This window comes from Rhinopithecus roxellana, chromosome 8 (genome assembly GCF_007565055.1).
Source record: "Rhinopithecus roxellana isolate Shanxi Qingling chromosome 8, ASM756505v1, whole genome shotgun sequence".
NCBI lineage: Eukaryota > Metazoa > Chordata > Mammalia > Primates > Cercopithecidae > Rhinopithecus > Rhinopithecus roxellana.
Window position 1 is genome coordinate 81988976 of NC_044556.1, and position 24733 is coordinate 82013708.

Sequence of the window (24733 nt, forward strand, 5' to 3'; positions counted from 1 at the left end):
AAAACCATCAGCTCTGCTGAGTTACTCAGTATCCTGAGGGCAGCATGGGGGAAACCACCCTCACGATCCAATCATATCCTGCCTGGTCCCTCCCTTGACAGGTGGGGATTACAATATGTGATGAGATTTGGGTGGGGATGCAGAGCCAAAACATATCATAGTCTAAATCAAGATATTAAGAGTCCTTCTCTGAAAATGGTATTTCTACTTAATATAAAGTTCTGTGAATTTAATTTAAAATATCCCAACTAATACAACAGATGTGCCATAAATTATCCTTAAATAGGTACATTGATAGTGCTAAGAAAATTTAAAGATAAATCTCTGTAGTTTGTACAGAAATGAATAGAGGAAAAATAAGTAATAGACAAACCTTAATAAATGAAGGATTTAATTTGTTAAATTAATCATTTCATGAAGAAGAAATAATAGAACTTTATTAATCAATGGACTATTCCATTGGACTTATTTTTCATGTTAAGTAGGAAAAGAGGAACTGATTACAATTTTCAGGAAGCAAAAGAAACAGTAAATTTTGAAGAACTTTATGTGAGTTTTCACAGTCCATGCTGCTCCCTGTAACTCCTGGGACAAGTTGCAAAGTATTCTGTGCTGTTTCACACACAACTTTCCTTTTCATCTTTGAAATTAAGATTGTAAGCTCTATAAGGACATAAACCTATCTGACATAAACTTCCTAAAATAAATCTTGTTAATAGCTTTCATTAGGAAGTAAATTAGTACAAATAATAATAAGTTCTCAGAGGATATCAAAAGATTTTCAAAAATGCCAAATTCAGCCACAGACTAAATAAGAAGTAAATGGTAGGTCTTGGTTAACTTACAAAACAGTTAAATCATCTTAAGCCAAGGTGATTGAAATTTATGTTAAACTCTTTATATATATTATCTTAAGTAATTTTAAAATGTCTTGTGTAATTTTAAATGCATTTTAATAACATAATCTTATGTATGTTGTAGGTATTATCCCCAGTAAAAATTACTGGACATCATGTATCTTCAGCGTGTTCATCAGGAGTCACATACAGTATCAAATGTTGAATGTAGATTCCAAAGGTCTGCCATAATCCAAAAAAATAAGAAGTAAATTTAGTATCTACCTCAAGCATCCCAAATTCCCAGAATTAGTGAATAGATAATATATCCTCTCCTTTCCTCGTTACTCTATATATGCATATCCTGAAGCTGCTCCTGAGTCAAGGGAAGACTTCTCCTAATAAAAGATGGCTATCTTCCAAAAAGCATCCAAGTCATCATGTTCCCTTGTTATAATCACTATTTATAGAGAATTTTATCTATAACAGAGGTATACTGGGAAGATTTTTTGGTGAACTGTCATGCCTGAGAATTAAAATCAACATTCAACCAGAGTCAATGTTTCAAAGTTAAAATATAACCATCATAGAATGAAATTCTGCAATGTAGAAATAAATTTGAAATTCTATAAAGTAATTTAATTTTATTAGAAATTTATCATTAAAATACACTAGTCAAATTTTTAAAGTTTAACATAATTATGCAGCAACAAATTGCTCCTGTGTTCACTATCTTAAATACATGCCACACAAAATAGAAACTCACTTTCAACTGAGATCAGCAAAGATTCAAGATCTTGTTTTTTTTCTGACACCTCCAAGAGGTCTGTATGTAGATACTTACATAAGGTATGTCAGATTATGTAACCATTACCAAGTCATTAAGCCTTTCTTGTTTATTAATACAAAGTAAACTATCAATATAAAGAAACATACACTCTTTAAATCCTAGAAGTAAAGATTTCGGTTGATGGGGATGATGCAGTCTCAGGATGCAATCCTACAAACTGAAACTTTGCACATAGCTTCAAAAAATAGCATTTTAATATTAGATGCAGACTTAAAAATTCATTTTTAACTTATAGTTATTAATTCTATTATTTGTAGATATTTTTGTATTTAAAAAACAGCAACCAATTTTCCATTCTTCTCATTCATCTGCTTAAGATATAAGGAATTCCCAAGTAGGATATTTGTCCTGAAACACCCATGATCAGGATAGAATTAAACAACTCACAATTAAATATAAATGGTAAAAATTATTTTGCTCACTACTGGGAATAATGAACATAGTGAATAATTCCAGAAACATTAGAATTGCAATATGATAGCTTTGAAAAATATCAATATAGCTAAAAATGCCCTTTACTGTACTTATTGTCATTGATATACAGGAATAGGTCCAGGGTGACCACGCTTGCATCTGATGACCATCTCACAGTGGCCATCAAATATCAAAGCAACAGTGGACAATTGATACTTCTAATCCAGATTATTTATCCAGGAACTTAAAGTTTTTAATGGAAAGAGAAAGAGACAGAATTATTTTGAGATGGGTCACATTAAAGTTCTGGCTCCAAAAAGAAGTCCCAGTGTCTCTGCTGGAAAGGTTTCTGGAACTGTCCTGGTGTCAACCTTTCCTAACGTCTCTGATCCCATTAGGCATCAATATTATCTCAATAAGTTCCATTTTGTTCTTGGCATCTGTTACTTTTGACTAAAACTACCTCAGAAGTAAAGATTCTATTACTGCCATTGCCCTTCTATTACTCGCATTTAAGTATTTCTTAATATTTAAATATGAAGTTGAATTTTTTTCCAGTTATAAATAACTTGGAGGACACAACTAGTATATTTGAAATTGTACAATTTCAATACAGGAACAAGTAAAAATTGTCTTATCAAGTTTATCTTAATAATAAGTGCTCCAAAATTTATCTGTGGTAGTAGTAGACATGAAAATTCTCTAGGAAAGATGAAACTCTAGCAACAAATATTTCAAAACTTGTTTTGGAATGTGAACTTTTAAAAGATTTGAAGATTACACATAGGTTTTTGCAAGAATAGAAAATATTTCTATGTTTTTAAAATGGAAACGTTTTCTTGATAGAAAGCCTCTTGCTTTTCAATACCCAAATTTCTGAGAATGTATTTATTTCTCAGTACAAAGGTTTCGGCCAATGGTAATATAGGAAAAAATTATATTTTAATCCCCTAAACTTTGTAAAACATTTTCATGAAAATGTTGCGCATGAAAATATTCAAGTTGCAATAAAAATACACTTGATAGGCTGGCAGAGTCAGGCATAGATATGGCTGATGATCAGTACATCACAGTGTCATACACAAGGCGAACATACCATTATGTCTTATCCTCTACCATTCTTTCAGCATGATCTTCTTTTTGACTAGTGCTGTGCAGTTAGTATTCACATTTTTTAAGAAAAATACTGGAGGAAATTTTAGAGAATTATAACAATTTAAGTGAAAAAACTGACTTAAATAGAAGAAAAGGTTTTTCTGCATACAAAGCATGTAATTGTTAAAAACCATGTCAATTGCTTTGAGATTAGAAGTTATGTTTTAATCAAATTAAATCCTAAACAAATAGTTCATTATTCTTACAAATGTTCATATTTCAGTTATACTCTAGGATTTGTTGGGATTTTAGGCTTTCTGTGTAATGTAGGTACATTTTTTCTAAAAGAATGGTGACAAGCTCTTGCTGGTATTCTCAAAAAGTATATTTATTTGAAAAAAACAGTTATTTTTCTATAATTTAAATTATTCTACAGATAGAGGTAAAAAAAAGTTTCAAAAACATCCAGCATGAGACAGCATGTGATTCTTTCTCATTATTTTCAATGCAAATAAAGGTTAAAAGAGCATAGCAAAGCCAAAAAGGATTTATTCTAGAAACGCCAAAAAAAAAATGTTTGATATCAATTAAAAATCATATAAAATTCGGTCAAATAAAGATCTTCATATAATACAAAGAAGGCATTTTAAAAGTTAAACATCCGTATATAATTTTTAAAGGCAGAAACCTTATGCCTAATTGTGTAATAAGCATTCTTAGTAAAGTCATGAGTAAGACAATTGTTACCACTTTATTTTAAATTGTTTGAATGGTTCATCAATGTAATTAAACAAGAAAATTAAGTGAGAAGCAAACTTTTTATTATGTGCAGTGATAGTTTGAATACTTGGAAACAAAAACAATTGAAATTAAAATGAGAATACCTGAAGATAGCATACTATAAAAATAAAAATCCTTCATTTACACAAATAATAACAATTTAGAAAGTATAACAAAAGGGGCCGGGCACGGTGGCACACACCTGTAATCCCAGTACTCTGGGAGGCCGAGGAGGGCAGATCACAAGGTCAAGAGATCAAGACCATTCTGGCCAACATGGTGAAACCCCATCTCTACTAAAAGTACAAAAATTAGCTGGGCATGGTGGCATGCGCCTGTAGTCTCAGCTACTCGGGAGGCTGAAGCAGGAGAATTGCTTGAACCCAGGAGGCAGAGGTCGCAGTGACCGTGCTACTGCAATCCAGCCTGGCAACAGAGCGAGTCTCTGTCTCAGAAAAAAAAAAAAAAAGAAAGAAAAGAAAAGATAAGAAAAGAAAAGAAAGTATAACAAAAAGAAAGATCTTTTGCATAAGTATAAAAAATAATTTTCTTATTTCTGAGTAAATCAATCCAGAAATCAATATAACTGTATGGAAGTAAACATTAAAATTCACTTAAGTATTGTAAATGATTTGAATAAATGAAAAATACACTGTTTTCTTGTATTGTCAAATTCAATATCGTATAGATTCAGTCCTTCAAAATTAACACATAAAATTAATATATTCTAAGTAAAAACACCAACATATACCTCAGAGTTCTTGTTCCTTTTCTATGCTTTATAAACAAAACAAGAAAAAATAAATCTAAAAGTCACTTGGAAAAATCACCATATAAAATACTACCTCCGAAATGTGAATGTGTAATTAGTGAAGACTCTTCCAGTAATACATTAAAATATATTGAAAAGCTACTATAATAAAACAATGCAATTCAAGTCCAATGATTGGTACAAATTAATAAATCAATACAGTAGAATAGATCATACAGAACAAGACTCTAGTGCACATGAGGATTTAGTATGTGATGAAATGGTCTCATACTACTCAGGACATTTAGTGTTATAAGTGAAAGAAACACAACTCAAACTGGTTGCTATGGCTTTAATGTTTGTGTCCCACCCAGTCTGCCCCTAAATTCTTATGTTGAAACTTAATCACCAATGTGATGGTGTTAGGAGTTGAGGCCACTGAGAGGTGAGTAAGTCATAAGGGTGGGGCCCTCATAAATGGGATTAGTGACTATTTTAGTCCATTTTGCATTGCTACAAAGGAACACATGATGCTGGGTAATTTATAAAGAAAAAGGATTTATTTTGGCTCATGTTTCTGTAAACTGTACAAGAAACACAGTGCTGGCTGCTGTTTCTGGTGAGGGCCTCAGAAGCTTTCAACCAGGTGGAAGGCAAATAGGAAGCAGAGGTGTTATGAGAGAGCAAGAGAGAAAGGAGGTGCCAGGTTCTTTTAAATAACCTCTCTCCCATGAACTAATAGAGAATTCACTCATTACCAAGGGGACAGCACCAAGCCATTCAAGAAGAATATGCCCTCATAATCCAACACCTCATTAGGCCCCACTTCCTAAATTGGGAGTCACATTTCAACATGAGATTTGGAGAGGACAAAGATCCAAAGATACCAGTAGTCCCCAGAGAGGTGTGTTGATCCTTCCAGTACATGAGGACACAGCTAGAAGGTGTCACATATAAACCAGAAAACAGGCTCTCACCAGACACTGAATCTGTTGTCACCTTAATCTTGGACTTTCCAGTCTCCAGATTTGTAAGAAATAGACTTGAGCTGCTTGTAAACTACCTAGTCTGTGACATTTTGTTATAGAAGCCCAGATAGACTAAGACATTGGTTTAAGTAAAAGGAGAACTTTATTGGCTAGTAAAGCCATACCATGCGAATGCAAGATTTACAGCTATATCAATGGATATCAGGGGTTATTTTATCTGTGATAGTCTCTAGTGATTGTCACACTGCCTGGCAGAGAGAAAACAAGCAAAAAAATGTTTGTTAACTGAATGCACAGACTAAGGTGCAGCCTAGAATCCAGTATCAGGAATTGGGATGGAGAATGCAGTGATACATAAATAAAGTGGAACTTGATGCTCAGTCTCAGACAGTCATGAAACTAGAAGCAAAATTGTGTCCAAAATTTTTACTGCCACATAAGAAACACAAAATTGAGAGTGGAAGAGGAGAAAACACTAAATAAACTCTTGGTCAGACTTTGGGCATAGAATTTAGGGGAAGGGGTGCAAGTATACAGGTATACGGGGTGAAAACTAATTTATGAAGTGACAGAGCAAAGTGCAGTTTGGAGAGTAAATTGTATATATAAGCAAATAAAAAATACAGAAAATAAGTTAAAATGTCAAATGCATGTATTCAAAAAAAAAGCTTATGATTTAATAAGAGAACTTTTAAAGAGATCTATTATTTACTAAATTCTTTCTATGTTCCAGAGAAATTTCTAAGAAATTTAGCAATCAAGAATCACTTGAACAGATCAACCATGTTATTATCCTCATTTTATGGGTGAGAAACTAAAACTCAGAGAGGTAAGCAAGTTGTATGAGATCACATAGTAAATAAGCTGAGATTCATGCTGTAGCTCTCTGACTCCAGAGCCCATATACATAAACTCTACACTAAACCTAATGTGTATGAATACATTTGAAATGAGAACTAAATGCATTAGAAATATACATTAATTTTAAATGAATATGCTATATATATTTATGTGTGTGTGTGTATCACATCACAACACTGCATACAAGCTTTCATATTCCATTATTGTTTTAAATCAAATTTAATCTTCTTCGAACTTCCACCTGCCTGGATGGTAAGAAATTCAGTGTCACTCATTTTGAAGTCTCCTCACCACAATAGATCCACAGGATAATATAAAATTTCTGGACAAGTGTCACAATAGAAAAGCAGGGAACACTCCTGGTCTATACTCCAAGATTGCTGCCATCTTGATTATTGCTCCCTTGGCCACATTGATGCTATTCTGAAATTCTGATAGCTACTGTCTGTCTGATAGACCCTGAGGCTTCAGACTGACTGATAGTTACCTCTTAAATGTCTTTCTATTCATCGCAGACTCAGCCCTAGAAACTTTTATGACTGCTTTTAGGTTTTAGCATCTACAACTGCAAGAGAAGTCTGCATGAAATATCTAACTTCCCTACTTGCAAAGTAAAGTAAGTACCCCTTATGCTTTCTTGAATCTTAGACAGCTGCATCTGAAATGGTCTTCTTTGTAGTTGAGCAGTATGCTTTACAGTCTTGTGTTAGGTTCAGACTTCCCTTAGGAGACTTCAGTTCTGTAGTGCATAGTGTAAGCCACTGCAAAATGGTGGATAAAGGATTGCCCGGATACCAAAGTGTTGGGATATCAAGGATCTTGTGGAAGAGCATCCACATATAGATTAATGGAACACACGAAACAACAATCAAGTCTTCGGTTGGTATATTAAGTGTCCATCTGCCCTAGCTGGCAGAGTCTGAAATTGGGTCACTAAAATCATCTCTTTCATGCCTGACTCCCTCTCTCCTGGAGTGAACAACCACTTCCCCTTCATTTTCTTCTCTAATGAGATTTAAAGTTGAAAACAGTTGAACAGTTGAAGGGAGGGGTTCAGTTTCCACCAGGCTGAGCTCACAGTGGAGAGTTTACTCAGAGCAGCCCCTCCCTATGCTTGCTCCTGCTGGGCCTGGGCCATACTCCCTGGGTCTATGGCTCCTCTGGCCAAGGCCAAGTCTCCAAAGCCTCTAGCCTCAGAGCCAACATAGAAACTTTTAACCAGCCCTCTGGATGGTATATTAAAAACTGACCTGAACAGAAGCTTATTCTAAACTACTGAGACATTCAGCCATGGCACTGAATACTTTTTGAGATTCAAATAGACTCAAACTCAAGACTTTAACCCCATTTCATCATTGTTTGTATTTCAGGACCCCAGACACTTTCCATTCTTCTAGTAGTGAATCTTCTCCAAATGGACTTCTCAATCAACCCAAAGTTTCATCCCCTTCAACAAACAGATTTTATGGGATTTATCATTTCACTGGCAGTGTAGTTTTCCCTTATCTTAAAATTTCAGCCCATATTTAAATGACATTTAAGCTAGGAGCAATATGGAAGTTTCCATAAAATAAAACAAAGGTCTCCAACTCATTTGATCTGAATTTCTGTCAGAAATGCAGTTTTCATTATGACTCTTTATACAAATTTTTATGTATTTATAGGTGTATATAGGTATATAAAAATATATGTAATAAAAATAAAACAATACAGAGTCCTATTCTATGTGATGCAATCAGATATTTTCATTTGATTTTTTTTAAATGCCTGTGGTGATTTTCCAGATTGATTTCATGACTCACAAAGGAGCCGCAAAAGTAATTTGGAAAACACTCCTGAAGGACACTGAGGGCATTGGCTAGTAGGTATTCGTCTCTCAGATGGAGATGATTAAGTCATTTTTGAAATTATAAGTCTGAGATAGGGGACTTAAATATCTTCTTCCCTATTCGTCATTTCTCAATAGTCTCTTGCGAATAACAAAGTTATTTATTGAAAAAGGCTAATTTCTCTTCCCTTAATGAATATTCTGCCAATCACTATGTATATGCTACCAGTTTTAAAAATATTTAGTAAGCCCCATTCACACTAAATCTCATATCAGATCACTGGTATTCCCCAAATCCACAGGGTTTTATGGGAGTTCCCACTATTCATTAATTCTCCAACATAGCAAAAATCATTATCTGAAAATTAACAACCCTAAATTCTAAGCATTTTAGTCTTCCTCATAAATATATATTTCATAAACTTTTATAATAGTGCCCAAATTGTTTCATGTATAACTGTTATTAATTTTACCCCCATAATATTCAAGTTTAAGGAATTTCATTTTGATTCACTATGTTAAATCAAATATCCTCCAAGCTTCTAAATACTTACTGACAATAAGTTCAATTCAGTCAATATTGAGACTCTCTCATTAAACATTAAAAACTCCTGAGTTTATATAATGCCTAAAAAATAGTTCATCATGATTTTCTTCTTGGCCTTGCTCCTTTAGCTTCTCACTGCTGCAATTGAGCAGTGATGTTGACTACCTTTTAGGCACTGGTTTCCTCTGAGTTTAACCAAATTCAGATATTCATGCCATTCCAGTTCTCTGCACTGACCTTCATCTAAAAGCACACAGCAGTCTTGTAACCCACTCCCAGTTTTGGGCAATGTATGCCATCTGGACGCACTTTTCCACAGCAAGCTGAAATGCCAAAGCTCCTTTTGTAAATCTCAGGTAATCAAAATCAAACCCTTGAACTAGTCACACCTGCTCCCACTAAAAAAGGACTTTCACTGCCTATCTCTCTGAAATAATCTCGCCTTTAAAAAATGTTGTTCATTTCCCTTTTGAATGTATTACTTACTTGGGGGAATGCAGACTTTAAAAAATATTAATATAATGAGGATTTCTGACTTTTAGGGAGCAGGGAAGGTGTGGAGAAAGAAGATGCTTTATTCTTCCTTGGTAAGAGTCTACAGCAGTAATGAAATCTGAGACACCAGTTCTCTCTCTCTCTCTCTCTCTCTTTGTGTGTGTGTGTGTGTGTGTGTGTGTGTGAGAGAGAGAGAGAGAGAGAGAGAGAGAGAGAGAGAGAGAGAAAATGAGGTGGAAAAAGAGATTCTTGTTACAAATGCACTGTAAGCACTTAAGACTATCCTCTTTTGAGGGTTAGGGGAAGGAAGCTTATTAAGGTAGCACTGGAAAAAGTTACACATACTCTTTGTGAGCACTTTACTTTCCATTTCTTTCATTAGAATAAATATGAGATGAGATTATCATTTATTAACTTAATTTCTAAAATTGCATGACCACTGAATAAACACAAGTTTGGAAAAAATAAAATAGAGCATATGAATTAATACCAGGAGAATCATTCTAAAAGTATGCTTTCTATTATCCCAGAGGGAAAGAGTGTTTATATTTTTGAAGAACCATAAGCATTTGGGATTTAACCACCTTTGCATCCAGGAAATTTCAAAAGTAGGCTTAGTTTAGATTAGGAAAACCACAACAATAAATAGGATGGCACTCAATCTTGTGTTTTCATCATGTCCAGGGAAAGCACAGTCCTGACAAGAGAAAGAATTGATGAGAAAAAAGGAGAGTAGATGAGCAAATGAGTTATTTTCCCCTCTTTGAGCAGAAATATTACTAGTGATATCATATCTAATAGAGAAGTATTACATTATCAATTTCAGGATGGTTATTGATTTTTTTTCCATGAATGGCATAGAGATAGACTTAAATTATTTTTGGTTACATTATTATTCTTACTACCATGTGTATAATAATGGTGAAAATAAAATATAGTCATAGAGTTTTCCTCATTTTATTGAACAAGGGAGAGAAAGAGAAAAGAAAATTGAACATTCAGGAAACAGAAAATTGAAACTTTTCTTTTGTTTGCCCTAGCAATTCCAAGATCTAATTGACTCCATCTTCATTTTTGGTTGTTTTTATTTTCATTTTTAAGGTTAGCTTTGTGGTGGTTTTTTCCAAGTTTCAATTTCGGCTTAAGAATGCTCAGTATTTTAAAATGATCAGTTCTAAAGTTATTAAAAGCACATTTGATTTTACTATGGATGACCAAATTTTTATGTATGTGTGTACATGTACACAAACATGAATGAAGAAAAAAATGAAAGAAAAGGAGAAAAAAGCAGGGAGGAAGCTTATCTTAGAATGTGAGTGTTAAGAGGCACAATTATTCATATGAGTACTTTAGTTCTTTTTTGAGTTTACGTTAAGTTTGCTAATAGTTTTTCTAAGTTATTTTGCAGTAATAAACAACCCCAACAATCTTAGTGGCAACAATCTTACAGCAACAACGGTTTATTTCTTGCACATGTTACTCATCCTTCACTGTTCAGTTGCGGCTTTGCCTCTTATTGTCTTCACTGCTGGACCAAGGCTTAAAGAACAGCCCTAGTTTGATCTTATGAAAGAAGAAAAGCAATGCTGCAACCATGCAATGAATACTCTACAGGCTTCCAGTGAGCAATGCTATGCATCACTTTTACTCCTATTTCACTGGTCAGAGCTACTCATATGGCCAAGGCATTCTGTAAATAAGGCATGAATGAAGCAGAAGTAAGACTCTCTCAGGAAGGAGCATTGCACATCACATGGCAGTGGGCAGTGATGTATTCACTCTCTCCAAGTGTGAGAGTAAGCAATTCCAAATAACAGTGCCATCTATCTCAGAGTCCTTGCCAATATCTTATTCCTTATAAATTTTATATAAATTTTATTCTAGAGTGACTTAGAATGAGACAACTTGGGTCTCACTTTACTCCATTAAAAGCATACTGTTGGCTGGGCACAGTGTCTCATACCTATAATCCCAGAACTTTGGGAGGCCAAGGTGGGCAGATCACTTGAGGCCAGGGGTTTGAGACCAGCCTGGCCAACATGGTGAAACCCCTTCTCTACTAAAAATACAAAAATTAGGTGGGTCTCATGGCGCATGCCTGTAATTCCAGCTACTTGGGATGCTGAGACAGGAGAATCGCTGGAACCCAGGAGGCAGAGATTACAGTGTGTCAAGATGGGGCCACTGCACTACAGCCTGGGTGACGGAGTGTGATTCTGCCTCAAAAAAAAAAAAAAAAAAAAAGCATACTGCTAGGTTGAATCTCTCTATTTTCTGTTTCCTTGTAACTCAATAAGAGAATAATAGAAAGGAAAAGGAAGATAATTCCAGTATCAAAAAGTTTCAGTTAGAGAACTTTTATTTACAAACCAAAGACTATTTCTGCTGCCAGTTTGCTATGAGTTTCTATAACCCATTGAATGAAATCTTCAATATTACATGCATAGGTAGATAATACACAGCAGGAACATAACTCTCAACCAAGTTGTTTTTTCTCTTTTCTTACTTGTTGAAGACGGTCACCGGAAAATACTCCAGAGCACATATATTAGACCAAGAGGGGCTCAGAGCCCCAGTATCTCCTTTTTACCTAAAAGGAAGTGTTATTGGGTTTCCCTCCGATACTCCAGAGAGAAATAATCAGTCATCACTAGTAATACCAATTGCTCTCATCTGCGTCGATCACCAGCCGGGGGTAAAAGGAAGCAATTTTACCAGCACTCACTTCGTTCCAGTGAAGGAGGAAAATGGAAACGGAAAGTTCTTACCAATCTGCAAATAGAAGTATGGACATTTCTTCACTTTCAGGGGACATTCAGGTTCGGTTTTCCCTTTTTCTTCTGGAAGAGTAAGACCTAAATATAATTCAGAATGTGGAAGAGAGACGAATGAGATTTCTCCTTGTATATGAAGAGAAGAAATATGAGGGTCATATGAGAATTGTAGCTGTTGAGGCAGACTATAGACAAGTTGCCATGGCAATGACCCCTTGATTTTCGCCTTTCCTAACCCTGTACCTCTCTGAACCATATCTTTTCAGAGTTTTTGTTCTTTTCCCTATTTGGTTACAAGTATTGTGGTTGTGATAAGTAAAGTTAATTTTATTTTTTCTCTATGCTGTCAGTATAAAGACATAAAGAAATAATATGCTAAGTCATTTTGTGATATTTGAGCTAGAAGTTTTTCAGGTAAAAAGATTTAAAAGTAATGAAGCTACTAAAGGCATTCATTTATACGTATCACTTGCTATTCCAATTAATGGGATACTGAGAAGCAGCTTAAAGTACATGTTGTAAATAACATATATATCAATCCTGAAATAGACATACATAGCTTCAAATATTTTACAGCATTTCAACAAACACGGCACACAAACGATTACAATTTAAGGGCTTTCTAAATATAGGCTTTCAAATTAACAATAAACTGTAATTTAGTAATTTTGAACAATGAATACAGCTTGTCAGGAATACAGAAAAGCATTTATTCAGAATAAATAATTATTGCCCAATCTATTAGACATGCTGTCTGCATCAAAACTATTATTTCTTTGCAACTGTACTATTTGCTAATATGATAGGACTTAATTCTATCTGAATTAAAATATTACATACCCTTTCTATAACCCAATTTTTGGATATCTAAGTATATGGTGTATTTCTTCATGTGGCTCAATTTTTAGTTATCTTTAAAATAAAATATATTTTATAAAAATGATACAAATCAATTTTTTATTTTATATATTGTATATTAAGTATATAACAATAAATTGCATAATTAATAAAAATATCTAATAAAATGATTATTAAATATTATTTCATATTTTTTAACTTTATAAATTTCTCTTAAGCTGTAAAACTCTACTCCCACTCAATAATGCCATCATTTTGGTTAGGTACTTTTATAATTGTACCTTTGGTTAGGTAATGTATAATTTCTTTGGATGAAAAATCTAAAACTTTAGAGTTTTTGCTGGAGGGTTCCAGGTTATTTAATATTGGTTCATTTCAACTGGATAAAATGTCAGTTCTCTAGGTTCCATTTTTATCTCCAAATAATAAAAAAATGTGGCAGTGATATACATATTTTATAGCTTCCTTGAGTAGTAAGAGTGTTCACCCTGAGACAAAGAGGATGCAGATGCAGAAGGAGTATAAGAAGCATTCCCTAGTCATTTCAGATTTAGATACTGTTTTTTGGAAAAAGAATATGGAAAACCACAAGAGAAACAAGGCAAACTTTTAAAAATAACATTGTTTAACAGCATATTTATGTTTTTAAAATATAATATATTATGTGCTATAATATTCCCAATCAAATGTTAATGACCCTTAAAATTGTGCAATAGATTTGCTTTGCTTTGTTTCCATTCTACTTTTCTTCTACACTGTTCTTCTTTATCAGTATTGCCTGAAGAAATTAAATTTTGTGCTCATAATAGTCTCATCATGCTAATATTGTTACAATTATTAACAAGATACCACCATGTTAGTAACCACCAAAAGGCTTTTGCACATAAAATAAGATAATCACTAGCACCTTTTGTACCTTTTATAAATTTTGTAAGCAATTAATATTCTTTTAATTATTAAATAATTATTCTTACAGCTAAAATGTGTACATTTCAACAAGTGATGTAGCGGCAATTAGATATCTGTCACCAAAACAAATACACCTTGAAATAAAACCTCCACTTTATAAAAGTTCACTCAAAATGAACCAACAGTTTTATCATAAGATATAATATTATAAAGCTTTTAGAAGACAATGAAGGAAAAAATCTTTGAGGTAGAAGATTAGGCAGAGTTCTTAGACATGACAAAATGCAATCACTAAAAGAATAAAATAGATAAACTGGACTTCATTAAAGTTTTTTTCTCTACAAAATCTCTGTAGAGAATATGAAAGACAAGCTAAAACCTGGAAAAAATATTTGTAAACCATACTTAAAATATATAAAGCACTCTCTAAGTGTTAAAAAAAAAAAAGCTTTTAACTATCTAATTAGAAAATGGCAAAAGACATTAATAGAATTTTCAACAAAGAGAATATATAGATGGAAAAAGTACATAAGAAGATGTTCAAAATCATTAGCCATTAGGGAAATACAAATTAAAAAAAGTTGACCATCACTATGTTTATAATAAAACAGTTATAATTAAACATAGTGAGATTATCAAATTCTAATAAGGATACAAAGAAACTGTTTCTTTTATACATTGCTGCTAGGGGTGTAAAAGAGTACAGCTACTCTGGAAAATAGTTTGGCAGTTTTTTATAAAACCACACACACTTATCAGATGATCCACTAATTGCATTCCTACACATTTATCCCAAAGCAATGAAAACTTATCTTCACATAAATGTTCATAGCAGGTTTATCAATAATAACCAAAAACTGGAAAAAAATTCTTCAACAGGTGACTGGTTGAAGTTACTGTGGTACCTGGATACAGTGGAATACTACTCAGTAATACGAAGAAACAGTGAGTTACACATGCAAACATTTTAATGAATCTGAAAGGCAGTAATACAAGCCAATCTCAAAAGGTTACACATTCTAATTCTACTGATGTCTTTTGCATTCTTGAAATGACAAAATAAAATGTCTTGAAAATAAAGAACTTATAGAAGTAAAATAGATTAGCAATTACCAGGGTGTTTGCATCCATTGTCATGCCCTTCACACATCTCACCACGTATTCAAGTGTCGCTCTCCCTTGTGCCAGTCTGTGGGAGAAGAATAGCCAACACTGTGGAGCAAGAGTTTCACCTGGATCCTTCTTCCCTACAATACACAAGCCTAAACCACCGAGGGAAGAGCAGCAAATGAGATTCCTTACTGCTTAGGGCAGGACATGATCTTTGAGAAAGACACAACCTCAACAGCCAAGGACACAAAGCCTACCTAAGACAAGCCAGGACAACAGAAAACACAAAAGTATAACCGTCTATCCCCACCCTTGCCCCTTTTGGATCAGCTTTCAGGTCCATAAGCACAAAATAATAAGAAAAAACCACTGGGAGACGGTCAAGAACGTGAAGATATTCTGCATGTAGGGAAAGTCTAAGGCTGAAAGTAGTCTAGGAACATGGAGAAAAATCCTCCTGTAATTCAGCTCTCGATCCTCAAGCACAAAGTAACAGTGGAGCACCCACCTAAACCTGGAGATGTAAAAAAACAAAGAAACAAACCAGCTTCACTGCCAGCTAGATATACTCATAACCTTAACTCACTGTCCAGGAAAGACAGTTGTCCATTTTCAGGCATCAATATTTCTCTCAACCTCTACATGACTACACATGATGCCTGTGTATAAAATACACACACACACACACATACACACACACACACATGTACATACCCCCCACAACACACACCAAGGTTAAGATACAACTCAATAAGCAATCAACAAAACTAGACTTAGATAAGGCCCAGATGTTGGAATTATCAGTGAATTTTAAATAACTGTGTCTAAGATGTTAAAGGCTTTAGAGGAAAAGGTGGACATCTTTCATGAACAGATGAGGTATTTTGAAGAGATGAAAAGTATAAGAAATAATCAAATAGTAATGCTAGAAAAAAATAGAAACATAGTAACAGAGATGAGGAAGGCCTTCAATGGGCCCAAATATATGTATACTCAACATAGTTGAAGAAAATATTAGTAAAATTCAAGATAGGTAAAAAAGAACAACCCAAACTAAGACACAAAGAGGAGAGAGAGAGAGACAGAGAGAGAGAGAGAGAGAGAGAGAGAGAGAAAATGACAGAGAATCCTGTGCAATGGGACAATATCAAACAGTCTAACAGATGTGTAATTGGGATACTAGAAAGAGAAGAAGGGCAAAATATATTTTTAAATATTTAAAAAATATTTTAAGGAATAGTTGAATTTTTTAATGCAATAAATTAGATCACAAAACCAAAAACTTGGAGAACAGAAATTAATAAAAAAATACTAGGTGCAACATATTAAAAGTGCCAAGAGCCAAAGAATAAAACAAGGCAGTCAGAAGAAAAAGACATGTTATGTATAGAAAAACAATTCTACGAAGTTCAGGCCAGGAGCAGTAGCTCACTCCTATAATCACAGCAGTTTTGGAGGCCGAGGTAGGCAGACTGTTTGAGTTCAAGACCAGCATGGGCAACATGGTAAAACCCAGCTTCTACTAAAAATACAAAAATTAGCTGGTGGTAGTGGCTCACACCTGTAATCCCAGCTACTTGGGAGGCTGAGGCAGGAGAATCGGTTGAGCCTGGAGGTGGAGGTTGCAGTGAGCCAAGATCGGGCCACTGAACTCTAGTCTGGGTGACAAAGTGAGACCCTGTCTCAAAAAAATAAAAATGAAAAAAAAAGAAGAAATACAGCAGTCTTCTTGTTTGATAACACGCAATCAACCAGAAGATAATGAATTGGCAACATTAAAGTGCTTTAAAAAAAACTTTGTGAGCCTAGAATTCTATTATCAATAAAAATACATTTAAAAATAAAGAAAAAAACTTTTATTTTTCCAGAGAAAAATACTACTTAGAGAACTTATGATCAATGACTCTGTCTAATGAGAAATATTCTTAAAAACTTCTGTCAGGAAAAAAAAATACCCCATGGTTTCTAGGGCTTTGCAAAATAAATAAATAAGTAAGTACCCCAAACAGAAACTTAAATATAAGTAAATAAATGAAGAGCAATGAAAATGAAAATTACACAATTGAAAGTTAAAAAATATATATTTGATTTTTGTTTTTAATTTCTCCAAAAGGTATTTGCACTTCCTAAGCAAAATTAGAGGCTTTGAATCAGTGTTTGTAGCACATGTGGAAAATAGAATATATGACAGCAAAGTTCAAAGGTGGGAGGGTGAAATTGGAAGCACATAAAAAATCTAAACTTCCAACTGAACAAACTGGCAAAGTCCAAATGAAATATGCCTAAAGCTTGCTAAAAGAATTGGAACAATTAAGATACAAGTAAAAATAAATGAAATTGAAAATAGAAAATCAACAGAGGAAATTGATTAAACCAAAAATAATTATTTTAAAAGATTGATAAAATTAATAAACTGCTAGCCAGATTGACCAAGACCAAACAGAGAAGAAACAAATAGCAACTATCAAAAATGAAAGAGATGACATCACTATAGATTCTATAAATACAGACCTGACATAATTTTGCAAGTCACAGATCTGGAGATAATACTTTCAACATATACACATATACCTTATAACTTGTTAATAAGAAGATAAACGGGTCCATTAAAAGTACACAAACTGTGTGACAGTGACTGCACAAAAGAACATGTATAAATGATTAATAAATATATTAAAAGATGCTCAATTTTATCAACAAAGAAATACAAACTAAAAGTGCAGGAAGATACCACTGCAAAATCACCAAAAAACTAGAATTTAAAAGGCTGATATCGGCTGGGTGCTGTGGCTCATGCCTGTAATCCCAACACTTTCAGGGGCTGAGGTGGGCGGATCACGAGGTCAAGAGTTCGAGACCAGCCTGACCAACAGGGTAAAACCCTGTCTCAAAAATTAGCTGTGCATGGTGGCAGGCGCCTATAATTCCAGATACTCAGGAGGCTGAGGCAGGAGAATCACTTGAACCTGGGAGGTGGACGTTACAGTGAGCCGAGATCATGCCATTGTACTCCAGCCTGGGCAACAGAGTGAGACTCTGTCTCAAAAAAAAAAAAAAAAAAAAAAAGAAGGCTGTTATCACTAAGTATTGGTACACATGTGGAGCAGCTGGAACTCTCATACATTGATGATAAGAATGCAAAATGGTAAAACTTACTTTGGAAAATTGTTGAGAACTTTCTTTTAAAGTTATACATAAACTTGCAATTTGACCATCAGTTCTGGTCTTAGTTTTGTACCCAAGAGTGATGAAACCATACAGTCTCACAAAGACTTTCTCATGAATATTCATTGCAGTTTTATTAATAATTGCCCAGTAATTGGATTAATCCAAATGTCCATCAATAGGTAAATAAGTAAATTGATACATATCAATATGATGAAATACTATTTAGCAATATTAAGGAAATACTTATATATATATATATATCAACATGGATGAACATCAGTCTTGTTAACAAGCTTTCCTGACACTCATCTGTACCCTTGCAACTTTAAAAAAAAAATTTAATTCATAGGGAAGTTGAGAATGTTCACAAATAAGCCACGGTATAAGAAGATTCATGTTATAATCATTGTTATAATCATCTGATATGGAAAACTTTCACAATGAAGAAAAAGATGCTCAGACCTTAAAAAATGTACCATGGATCCAAGGGTGGAAAAATAGAGGAGCTGAGCAACTAAAGTCATTTCAACCTTTTAGTTTTTATGCTTGCCTCCCTTCCCATACACACACTAAATATGCTTATTTTCCTCTTCTTGGTACCGAGTGATAAATGAAGTTTAATACAGGGAAGCATGCTAGTATATTATGGAATGAATTGTTTATCTATTTATTTTTTATTTTTTGAGATAGAGTCTCACTCTGTCGCCCAGGCTGGAGTGCAGGGGCATGATCTTGACTCACTACAACCTCCACCTCCCTGGTTCAAGAGATTCTCCTGTCTTGGCTTCCCAAGCAGCTGGGACTATAGGCGCATGCCACTATACCCGGATAATTTTTGTATTTTAGTAGAGACCAGGTTTCACCATATTGGTCAGGCTGGTCTCGAACTCCTGACTTCAGGTGATCCACCTGCCTCAGCCTCCTAAAGTGGTGGAATTCCAGGCGTGAACCACTATGCCCAGCTTGAACTGTTTATAAAATACATAATATCTCCTCAAAGTCATTCTGCAATGGGTTAAAGGAGATATACCAGTCAGGTATATCGATTGAGACACAGGGTGTAGTGGAAAAAAGGATCAATAGACAATTAGATCCAGTATTACAGAAGGCCTCATATATGAATCAGAAGAGTTTGATACTTTGATACAGGACTAGGGCATCTCAAAATGTTCTGCCTAACTATCCTGAGTAGCAGAGAAGAACATAAATAAATATGCCTCAGTGTTCTCAAGGTATTATTGAATCTACTTGCCACTTGCCAAAATACTGAATTTTTTTGTGCTGTTGTTAAAACTCAGGAGAAATTTGTATGCTCATGATTAATACAAGATATCATTATTATTTATCAGGGTATCAAACTTTTGCCCAGATATTAATGTGATGTTGACACTGTGTGAAAATATCCTGTGCTCACACTGTGGCATTACAGCATGCCACACAGTTTCTCCTAAAAAACTGTGTCTCTAGTCTAGGTGACAGAGTGGTATGCACACCACTGTTTCACAACCGTGGCATAGGAAATAGCTGACACTTTCTACCTTTTTAAATAGAGGTGAAAGTGTACTTTTCAAAATATTTATGTGAAAGATAATACCTCAAACTTTATTTTTTGGTGAAGAACTTTCATATTTGACCCTTGATTAACCTATGGCAGTATAGCAGAAAAAAAGTATATTCATGTCCATTTAAAAACAAATGAAAAAATTGAAACATAGAGAATTTAAATTGAACATTTAAAATCAGAGCCAAGAAAATAAAATATTTTCTGACTCTGAATCCAGTGCCAGTTCTATAATCCCTAGTCATCCTGAGCAAAATATAGTATAAAACCAATTTATCTTGGATCACATTCAAATGAATTTAGTTGTACCACAGTAAAAAGCAGATACCTTTATAGGTCATCTTAACATGGACCCCAAGGACAGTATTATGTAAGTCTGCTAGTACAGTCAGTTTTCACAGATCGAATTTGCTGGGCAATGTCTGTCCTTGACACAGGTGTGTTTTTTTAATACTTAAATGTTACCGCTTGTACTTAAAAGAATGAAACTGACATGCTCAAATTTTCTAAAAAGAAAAAAAAAAAAAAAGCAAAGAAAGTAAAGTAAAGGAAAGATAAAAAGAAAAATGCCCACCCTATTGAAAGTAGTTAATAAGCCAGGGAGACATTTTTCACAAACCATCTGGGGATTCACACGGGTATTTTCAAACTTTTTAGAAGTTCCATGACCAATTAATCTGAAGAATCAACTAGAAATGAGTACGTTCTCAATTGCATTCTTGCTCTCAGGGATTACACCCTGGTTGACTTTGTGAGATACTGAACTGCTCTAGTTGCACTCACTGAATCCTATCCTCATTGCCACAAATTTCTGGCTCTTTCAAAGAGTCAACCTGCCCAGAACCATTAAAAAAGAGTTTTTTTATTTTTATTATTGCTTTTAAAGTACACTTACTTCTTTGACTAGAGACAGAAGCTTTGAAGGTAGATGTTGATAACAAACCTGTACCTGATGGGCAACCATTTGACTGAGTTTCCCCATCCGGACTACCTCAAATGCATTATCATACTAGTTTCTGGTTCCAATAAGGGCAGACTTCCTGGAGTATTCTGAATTGGATTCTCTTGGTCTATTGCGCACAGAAAATCCTGCCAAATTAGGTCTGGATTCCTGGACTACTGGTTTATAAAAAGCACAGAGTAGCTTCTTGGGTATCTATGACCCTCTTTCATATCCACTGATAGCGGAAGTTGCTTGTTTTCCTTTGATCTTATTAGCAAAATTCCCTTTGAAAAAAAAAAAAAAAAACAGAAAAGGAGTAGCGATGATACTAAGAGAATGAGATAAGTAGGCTAACTTTGAAAGCAGCTCCCAAAAGGAATAAACAGGAATTTTCGCTTAAAAATATTTTTCAGGAATTCATATTTATGTTTTATCTGTTTTTTTCTTAATAGGTTGGCAAAACTAGAAAGGTGAGCATTTAATCTTTCCTCTTATAGTACCTATAAATGTTGATTTATTTTTCACGTTTCTAGCATATGTGATTTTATTGGTAAAAACCTACTAATCATGTTTAACTTTATATGTTTAGAGATACCATACACAGCTTCTGTGAATAAAAGTCATGGTAAAAAGCAAATGAGTAGTTATATTAATGGCACCTTAGAAACATACTTTGAAAAGTGGAATAGATATTTGTCAGGTTAAATTACAAAAAAAAAAAAAGACCAGTTTATTAGTTTACATACTCCCAAATATTGGAATCATCTGAGGATCTTTTTTTAAAAAAATATATTGCTGCCTGAGTCCTACCCCCAAACATTCCTGTTTAATTAGTGTGGAGTGCAACTTGAGCACTGGGGTTATTGAACTCTCTTCAGTTAAATAGCTAGTCTAGTGGGATCCAAACTACATGAGAAATCTGAAGTCGAGTTAAATTCAGTCTCTTTTGCTTATTGCCTGCAGTGTCTTGAGCCAGACAGTTGACCTCTTCAAAATTTTATTCCTTATCTGTAAAAAAGGGATATTTAATAATATACGTTCTATATCTCTGATAGGGTTTTTGTGAAGATTAAATATGATACTGTTTGTCACCTTATAAAGTTTTCACTTGATACATGTTTGTCATATTTATAAAGTTAAATGTGAAGTGATATATAAACATCATTTACGTGTGAGTATATATATGTATATGTATATACATGCATATGCACGTATATAAACACATACATATACATATTTTCCAGACCTTCACATATTGTGAAGTTCAGATGAGATAATGCATGTAAATACACTTTGAAGATTATAAAGGCATGCATAAATGTAAGGTATTGTTACTACTATTGTTGATAACACAAACTGTAAGAAAATTCCATGAAGTACATGGCTAGTAAAAAACATAGGATTATAACTATAGCATGTGTTTTAAGCTACTTCTTGGCCCTCATCTTCATCTCTACTTTGGTCCAAATATGTTGACATGTATTAGGTTGGTGCAAAAGTGGTTGTGATTTTTGCCATTAAAAGTAACAGCAAAAACTACAATTACTTTTGCACCAACCTAATAGTGTGAAGGACAGCATGCAGTCCCTGACAAATAATCAGGGAAAAGTCATTTTAAGAGAGAAGTTTTTTTGTTTTGTTTTGTTTTGTTTTTTCTTCTTCTTTAGCTCCAGAGTTACACTTAGGAAAACCTACCTCGGTTAGATTTCAGTGGCTCCTAAGACTGGCCATATGAGTAGGTGATATGACCTGAGAAATACCAAGAGGTCCCACCTGCTAAACATATCTTTCCTTAGGGACATTCCTGGAATTCTCCTCATTAGAGACAAAGCAGAAAGTCGCTTTTAAAATGCACAGAGATGTTAGCATATCACGGATTAATGTAACAATTTGACTAGAAAGTGAATTTTAAAAAGCTTGATATATTTACAAGGTGGAAAAAGAAATGGCTACATTCATCTTTGCTCTGGCAAAAAGTTTTCAACTACCAGACAAAAATAACACTGTCTAAATTACTCTGGTCTCCTTACCTGAAATCAGATAGGGCATATTATTGGCTATTGTGACCCTATTACCTAATTTCTTACTACCTTGTCCACATATCTCCAGGTGTCCATATTTGCTTCTCCATAGTAGGATCTATAGTAAACTTTAGAGATTTCTTCCTGTTCTTAACAAACATTGATGAAGTTTGTGAGCTCATTGTTTTAAACAGTTAGAGGAAGCAAAAATTTGAGATTTTAACCTAAAAAATTGCAAATAGAGAGCCATCCACCATTAGGTATCCAAGCATATGCAATTAAAATTCCAAAACGAAGGGGATATTTTTGAAAGACAATTATTTGATACGAAAGGACTATCTTTTAAAAGTATTTCTCATGCTTGTGAATACCTTTTATATATTCCATGTACTCTTGGGAAACAAGGACAAGGATCCTATTTTTTTTTTAGCTTTTCACCTTCACTCTCAAAATATTTGTCTCTGAAACTACCTGACAAAATGTAAATAGTTCGCCTTAGCCTAATTAAATAGTAAGGATTTTTTTCTCTCTACTTAAAGACATATGTATAATAGGTTCTTTCTGAAGACTGCGTCCTGTACCTTTCCACCTCCTCAAAAGCAGTCTTACTTCACTGCTACCTTGGCTAACACTACTATGCATTTATCACTCCTTTTCACTATTCACAGCTTACTGTCCTCTCCAAAGCTTAGCCATGAATCTAGTGCTCCTCTAAGTACTAGATTTCTGCACCATGTTAATACAAACATTCTTAAGGAGGTTTACCTCAAACCACATGGCATTTTTTGTTTTGCTTTTAATTTAGAAGGCATTTTACACTACCTTGGGTGTGCTGTTCTCCAGTTGTTCAAGATGCAGAGCAAGTTGTTCTACACAAGACCCTTATAATGCAGCAAATTCAGTGATGCTCAAAATGCTTCTGGCTGATCGGAGCCTATAGCAATCCACAATAAGAAAATCATACCAAAGTCCCACAAAGTTTTGAAGCAAACTTATTCTTTAGCAAATAACTACCTTTCCTTTGAAAAACAGTTCTTACGCTATTATTAAAATGTGCACAAGATGGAATGGCCCACCATGGGATAAATGACTATGTGATTTGCACTGTTCATCAGAATTGGGTGTTCGATGATGAACCAAAGCCTAAAGTTGAGTATTGATTTTCTAACAGTCCTTTTTTATTAAGTAAACGTTAGCTATATAGATCAAGTTGAAGCATAATGTATCCTCATGACCCAGGGAACATCAACATTTCTTCCTACTGCTGTCATCATGAGAGATAAAAGTCATGATGATTAGATAACTCTGTAAATAAAAGACATTAATTTCTACACATTTGGGTGAATTTTATGGCACAAAGAATATTGTGAAAAACAGCACAAAAATATTTAATGCATGCAAATTTTACAAAATAATTTAAGGATCTAGAAATCCCAGGATGAGATGCTGAATGTTATAAACAAATCTACTAGTAAATGTATTACAAATGTATGAACCAACCTTATTGAAAGCGAAAAGAGAAAAAAGTACTGACGTAAGATTTTTGGAAATAAATGGAGACTGGAGTAGTTTTTTTTTTTGTTTTTTTGTTTTTTCTTACAGGTAAAAAGAACCGTACCTAAGTGCTATACTCTAATTCATACAGTTATTCTCGATTGCCATACAGGTTAACAATTCTGAAACACAATACAGGTATACTGGAATTGGACATTTAAGGAAATGTGTGGCAGATAGTAGGAGCCAAGTTTCTCACTGTTGGAGTAGAAGGTTATAGATAAGTAAGAGAGTGAACTGACTGAAGTGATCCGTGTGGAAATGGAATAGAATTGGATACATCAGTAGGCACGCTTCATTTGCTCAACAAACACATATGCTGGATATAGATTTCTAGATATGTAAGCATACAAACATACACTGACTTGTTCTTTCAGTTGAGAGGACAT

At 34.1% G+C, this 24733-nt stretch overlaps 1 long non-coding RNA gene across 1 annotated transcript in view; it reads right to left on the minus strand.

Annotated features, from left to right (window-relative positions):
- Positions 1-478: 478 nt before the first annotated feature.
- LOC115899285 overlaps positions 479-24733 on the minus strand; it is a 66327-nt gene continuing 42072 nt past the window's right edge. Inside the window, exons 2-4 of the long non-coding RNA XR_004059032.1 lie at positions 15101-15176; positions 12215-12301; positions 479-1079 (exon numbers count right to left, since the gene is read on the minus strand). This is a non-coding gene — a long non-coding RNA (uncharacterized LOC115899285). The remainder of the gene's footprint in view (positions 1080-12214; positions 12302-15100; positions 15177-24733) is intronic.